Consider the following 6,282-nt stretch of genomic DNA (forward strand, 5'->3'; position numbering starts at 1 on the left):
TTAATAATGAGGTCAAATGATAAAAAGATACCTCAAAAGTTAATATTGTGCAGTGTTTTGCCTATTTTTGATGTGTTTTATGGATATAGATATAACAAGTTCTTTTACCCATTTGAGTTAACTTTTGTTCATTATAATGACATAGTGATCCAACTTTATTGTTTTTTATGTGACTATCTAGTTGTCCCAAGACCAGTTTTTGAAGATACATTATTTCATTTTATGCTCTCAACTCCACTGTTTTATAAATCAACTGCCCATCTATCTGTGTATTATTTCTGTCCTCTCAGTTCTATTCTATTGTTCTGAATATCTGCTTTTATCCATACACCACATTGTTTTGATTAATAGACTTGATGCTTCCTTTCTTCATGTCAAGATTGTTTTGTTTATTCGGGATGATAGTGGTTCCACATATATTTATTTGTATTTAGACTATGTCTTTGAAAAATGGCATTGGAATTTTGGTAGGAATTGCATTGAAGCTCCAAAATGTTCTGATAGGATCATTATAATAATATTAATTCTTATAATCCATAAAAATGGAAGTTTTTACATTTTATGTCTTATTTTATTTATTTTAAAAGTGATTCATGCTGTATTTTATGTTTAAGCCATCCACCTCCTCTGTATAGTTGATATCTAGATACTGAAATTTAATGTAATTGTAAATAATTGTTTCCATTGTTTCATTTGTTTACTTTTGAGTTACACTTGCAATGCTAAACTTGGTTTGGCTGTGTCCAAAGCAAAAATCTTACCTGCTATCTATATCTCTAGTTCCTTATTGTTTCTTTTGAATGGTTTCTCTTCTACTTTGCTATATTCATTTAGAAAAGCAATAGTTAGTAAATTAATGTCCATATATTTTGTGATCTGCCATTTTACTCTATTGGTTTATTATTGATGATAGTTTTTTTGTGTAATGTGTAGGGGAATATATTTAATTAGTGATTTTTTTCTTATTTTTAATCTCTTATTTCTTTAACTCATCTGTAATTTATATCTTTCTGCTCTTTAGTGATCAACTTCAATTTATCTCATTTTTAATTTTTTGTTTTGTTACTTTGGTTGTTTGTTTTGATTTTTTCTGAGTATTTGTATTTGACATTGCCATAAAGTTTACAACTAAAGTTGTGGACTTATATCCTATTTGAAATGCACTCAATATCCTTTTTTCTTTTTCTTCCCGACGAACTATAGCTTTCTCAATACTTCCCTCTTCAAGGCTATTTGTTTTCACAAATAAATTCACTTTTGGTTAAAGTTAATAGTTGAGAAAATAAATGAAAATGTTTTTAGTGTTTACACACGAGTGTGTGGGTGTCACATTTGTGTGAATTTCTCAAGTAAATCACAGTCTCAGTTTACGCATATTTGTTTATAACTGCCATATTAATCCTGCTGAAGTAGTTGGCCTTAAATTGTGGGATGAGGCATGTTGGGACCACGCTCTCCTGTTTGGGGCTTACTCCTGGCTCTTTGCTAAGGATCATTCCTGAAAGTTCTAGGGGCAGAGGGAGGGAGGAAATGAAGTTGTAGGGATTGAATTGAGATTGTCAAATTTAAAGGCTTGAAAGGCAAGATTAAAAGGCAAGCATCTTATCCCTTACAATATCTCTCTGGCCAGTATCTTTTGTGTGTGTGTGGGGGGGGGGTGGAAGTAACACCCAATAGTGCTCAGTACTTTCACCTGGATCTGTGTTCAGGCATAACTCATGATTATGGATTACAGAAATCACTAAATTGCTTCGAAAAAGCTTATCGATTATCCCCAAGTGCCTCCTTTACCTGTCTCTCTTTTAGCTTTGGCTGACCAATCTCTTCAGTTTTATTAGGGTGATAGATAGAAAATGAAACCTTGTTGTTCCTTCAGTAGCTTTTCTCAGAGTGTAAGTGATGTGTGACTTCTCACAAATTTCTTGGTGATTTGATTTTGCACATTGCCTATTCATTCATAGTTCTAACCTATTGGGGTAACTATGAATAACACCAAAACATTGGGTGTTTGGGATGTCTTTTACTTATCTGTGCATTAAAAATTCTGTGTGTTAGATTTGTGGTTGAAAAGTCTTTGAGGTTTTCTTCCAAACCAAAAGGGCTGTGTAGGCGGCTCCTCTCCACCTGCGTTGAAGGTGTTGCTGAAATGAGCACAGAGTTGGCTCAAATAGTTAAGTGGCTGTTACGACTTGTAGCCACAGATTGCTGGTCATTTAAACTGGAGAGTGTCGAGCCAGAAGATCGCTGGTACAGAAGGCTGAGAAAGTGGGGCAGCTTAGTACCACGCTGCCTTTCGCTGGTTAAGACCTGTGAGAGCAAAGGTAGCCAAGGGACATCAGTTTCCACTGCTACCTTCAAAAAGGCGGCGCTGTGCTGACTGGCATCTGTGCTCCTGGGCTCCAAGGGGCGGTTTCACTAAGTAGAGGATTGAGATGCCCAAGTCAGTGATTGTCATTTATTTCCACCCTGACTCCTGTTTACATATGGCATTCCTGTGTATGGAATCCCTAAGGGAATAACAGATTTTGAAGAATCCAGGGACTTTAAGGAAGAAAAAAATGATATTTAAAAATCAGTAAAAGTCAATTTATGATGATCAATTGGTATAGGATAACATAGCCTCGGGTAGATTAGGTTTATTGGGTTACTCCCATTACAGTGCTCCTATTCCTCTTTGTTTATTTGTAGCTTTTTCTTAGTGTTCTGTTGACTTGTAAATAATGTTTTTCTCTTCTCCTTGATTCCTTTGCATAGTTTATTCATAGCAAGTCCTTTTTGTATGGACACAAGAAGACTTAACAAATATTATGCTTTTGTAACCTGGGAGTCATTTGACTCTACATGATATTTTCCTCCAGGGCATCTGTTCTCTTGACCTAAGCCTCAATTGCCCTTACTTCCTAGCACCCCCAAAGCAGGGTCCCGATGGGGAACGAGAAGGACCCAGGGCAAGTGGTGAGTTGTGTGCTACCCTGGCATCGAGATGGGCCTGGCCAAAGTGCCTAATGCTTAACTATAAGTTAAGAGCTTGATCATGGACAAATGCTGTCATGATCCAAACAGTGATAACTAGATTTGGACCCTGCTAGTGTGAGGAATGATTAATCTGGCCTGAGTGCTGTGGTCTGAGCCTGTGGCAAGATGTTGCCAGGATAGCTGCCTTGCAAACCTCAATGTATCTCTTGCTATGTCCATGCAAAAATAACTAGTATTAATATGTTAATGAGTGTTTGGAATGGGGAGAGAAGAAAAAACCCTTAAGAAGTATTTTGCCTACTGGAAGTCAGGAAGGGCTTTAAAATGCCCCTGGGTTATGTTCCTTTTAAACCTGACAGCCCTCAGGAAGGGCTTTATTATGTTGATTTTGCTACCTGGCTGGGTGTAACCTAGGGGCAAGGGCCAGAGAGGAAAAAGGGAGGAGAGAGATGGAAAGGCTCCGCAGTTGATCCAGAGAGAGGCTGGAGCAGAGCTGGGAGTGTGGCGGGAGATGAGAAAGATGAAAGATTGAATAAACGGTAACTAATCAGCAACTAGCTTGGTCCTCGTTCTTCCTTCGCCTTTCCTTGACCACCAGCCATCCCGATCCAGTCCACACACTGTGGTTCCAGGGCACCGAACGCGGGCGGTGAGACAGAGCCGCCCGGAGAGCCCGTGAGTGCACTGGCCCCTCGGCGAGCTTTAGTTTTTTACAAATTGGTAAATGTTTTCATTGTTTAAACTTATAGCTGATAGTTAATCAATAAAAGTTGATTTGTGATCATATGCGCCATTAGTGAGTGCTATCCTCTATCCCACATGTTGGGATGTTTCTTCTCTCCTTTAAAGAGGCTCAGATGTATTTTAGCACTTCGGAGTGGGAGTCATTTACTATTTTGAGAGTACCATTTTAGTATCTTTCATAGAGCTAGTTGGTGTCAATGAGTGTCTTAACAAATGTCTTTATGCCTATTCGCTTGAAAATCTTTTGGTCAACCCTAAAGGTTTTTTTATATTTGATTATATTTTGCTTACTTCTCTCAAAGGTACATCAGAATCTTTGTTTATTTACATTTTAACGACACTGCTTGGGTCTGGCTAGGTTGATTTTCTGAAGTCCCTAAGCTTTCTATAGTTGCCAATAATATCTCCCACCTCATGACAGGGAAATGAATAGCAAGCATTTACTCAGTTAATATGTTTTTTCCCTCTCAGTTCCTTGTGGTAACTTATAATGTGACTATCATTTCTCTTGTTGTTTCCCTTTCATCACCATTTTATGTTTTATTATTGTTCTTCAGGCTAATCTTTTTGATGGTACTCTCTGTATTATCATAGAGCTCACTGATTCCATATTTGACTTATTTAATAATGCTGTTGATCCACTAACCAACCACCGCTATGCGTTCAAACTCAGTATATCAAAATCCTCCTCGAGCTGTATTGTGGATTTACCACCAGGATCTCACCATTCTACAAGGAAGTGATCATTGATGTAAAGAGAGGGGTGCAGCAGGGTGATACCATTTCACCGAAACTCTTCAGTGCCACCCTCGAGAACATCATGCGACAACTGGAATGGCAAGGAATGGGAGTGAAGATAGACGGTCGGCAATGACACCACCTCTTCTTCGCTGATGACATCGTTCTCATAACACCAAACATTAGCCAAGCGGCACAAATGCTGTCCGACTTCGACCAAGAATGTGGAAATGTCGGATTGCAGCTGAACCTCAACAAGACGATGTTCATGAAAAACGAACTGGTCCCTGAAGCTCCATTTGCTCTCAATGGAATGAACATCTTCGAATGCAGCAGCTATGTGTACCTGGGTCGAGAAATCAACATGAGGAACAACTTGGTGCCAGAACTGCGCAGGAGGAAGAGAGCAGCCTGTAATGTATTCAAGAGAGTCGAAGAAGTGGTTAAGAGAACGAAGAACCTCTGACTCCGGGCACATCTTTTCCATTCCACCATTCTTCCTGCACTAACATATGCCTCAGAGACCTGTGCCCTACGCAAATAGGATGAGAATGCTATTAGGGTGTCCCAAAGAGGAATCAAAAGAGCTATGCTGCGAATATCATGTTTCACTCAAGTGAGAGAAGGAATCTGGAGTTCTGACCTCCATCAACAGTCAAAAATCAACGATGCTGTCTCGTTTGCTAAGGCATCAAAAATCCAATGGGCTGGTTATGTAATGCAATTCAGAGATGACCGCTGGACTAGAGCTGTTACCAACTGGATTCCACGAGACATCAGAAGACCTCGTGGCCGCCCACCAACTACATGGTCAGATTTCTTCGTAAAATCCCGGAATGAAAGATTTGAGCCTCTTCCTGTTCCTGGAGCAACCAGATATCATTGGGCTGCACTAGCACTTGACAAGAACAAATGGAGACGTTACTGGCGCCTGCTTGAGCAAATCAAAGATCAATGGTACTACAAGTGATACAAGTGATACATAATGCTCTTGAATTCTACATTTTTTTAGTTCATCCTATATACATATATATGTGTGTTTGAATATATATATATATATATATATCAGTGACTTCTATTTGGATTTTTCTAACACGTTCATTCATAATTCTCTGCCTCATAAACATTATTTTCCACTGTTTTCTTGTTTAATTAACACTCACTTATATTGTTGCTTTGAGTTTATCATCAGGGAGTTTAGAATATTCAGATATATTTGAAGTCTTTTGTCATCATCCATCAATGTGGGTTGTTTCATGAGTGCTAGCAGTGAGCATCTGGGTTCCAGCCAGTGATGGAGTTTCATTAGCACAAATTTCAGACAGTGGTTGTAATATGAAACTAGATACTTATGGAGAATCTGCAATCATTAATATTCTTAGTAGCTATCATACTAAGATCCAGGAGCCTAATTTCTGGTCAAGGCTTTGTACTCATTGAAACCTGACAGTGACTGTCTTATCAAAGTCTTAATGAACCTGAGTAGTGACCAGTGGTCACAGTTGCAAGTACTCAATAGCATTTTTAGAACCGAGTTTACTTTCACGGTTGTCAGTGCTTTGTATTTGCCAGCCTTTAGCAACAACTGTTATGCCAAAATCAAACAAATATGTTAGATTTAAATACAGTTATCTGTTAAACATACATTTACGAAACTGTTGCACAGTCTGAACTGGCTAGTGCTACTGCCGAATGTTCAGGATTAGGGGAGAGGGATGCTGAAAAACCTGTGTACCACAGTAGAAAAGCCCTGAATGGTGAGGCCACTGTCACAGTTGTCCACTGGCAGATCCATGTCAAGATTAAAATAGCCCACTGAGTATC

At 38.9% G+C, this 6,282-nt stretch overlaps 1 non-coding gene across 1 annotated transcript; it reads left to right on the forward strand.

The window, feature by feature from the left end:
• Nucleotides 1–2,251: 2,251 nt before the first annotated feature.
• Nucleotides 2,252–2,387, forward strand: LOC129399251 (small nucleolar RNA SNORA47). The gene has a single exon (XR_008627018.1). It is a non-coding gene; the product is annotated as a small nucleolar RNA SNORA47 (small nucleolar RNA).
• Nucleotides 2,388–6,282: the final 3,895 nt, after the last annotated feature.

Source organism: Sorex araneus, chromosome 10 (assembly GCF_027595985.1).
Source record: "Sorex araneus isolate mSorAra2 chromosome 10, mSorAra2.pri, whole genome shotgun sequence".
In the NCBI taxonomy this organism is placed as follows: domain Eukaryota; kingdom Metazoa; phylum Chordata; class Mammalia; order Eulipotyphla; family Soricidae; genus Sorex; species Sorex araneus.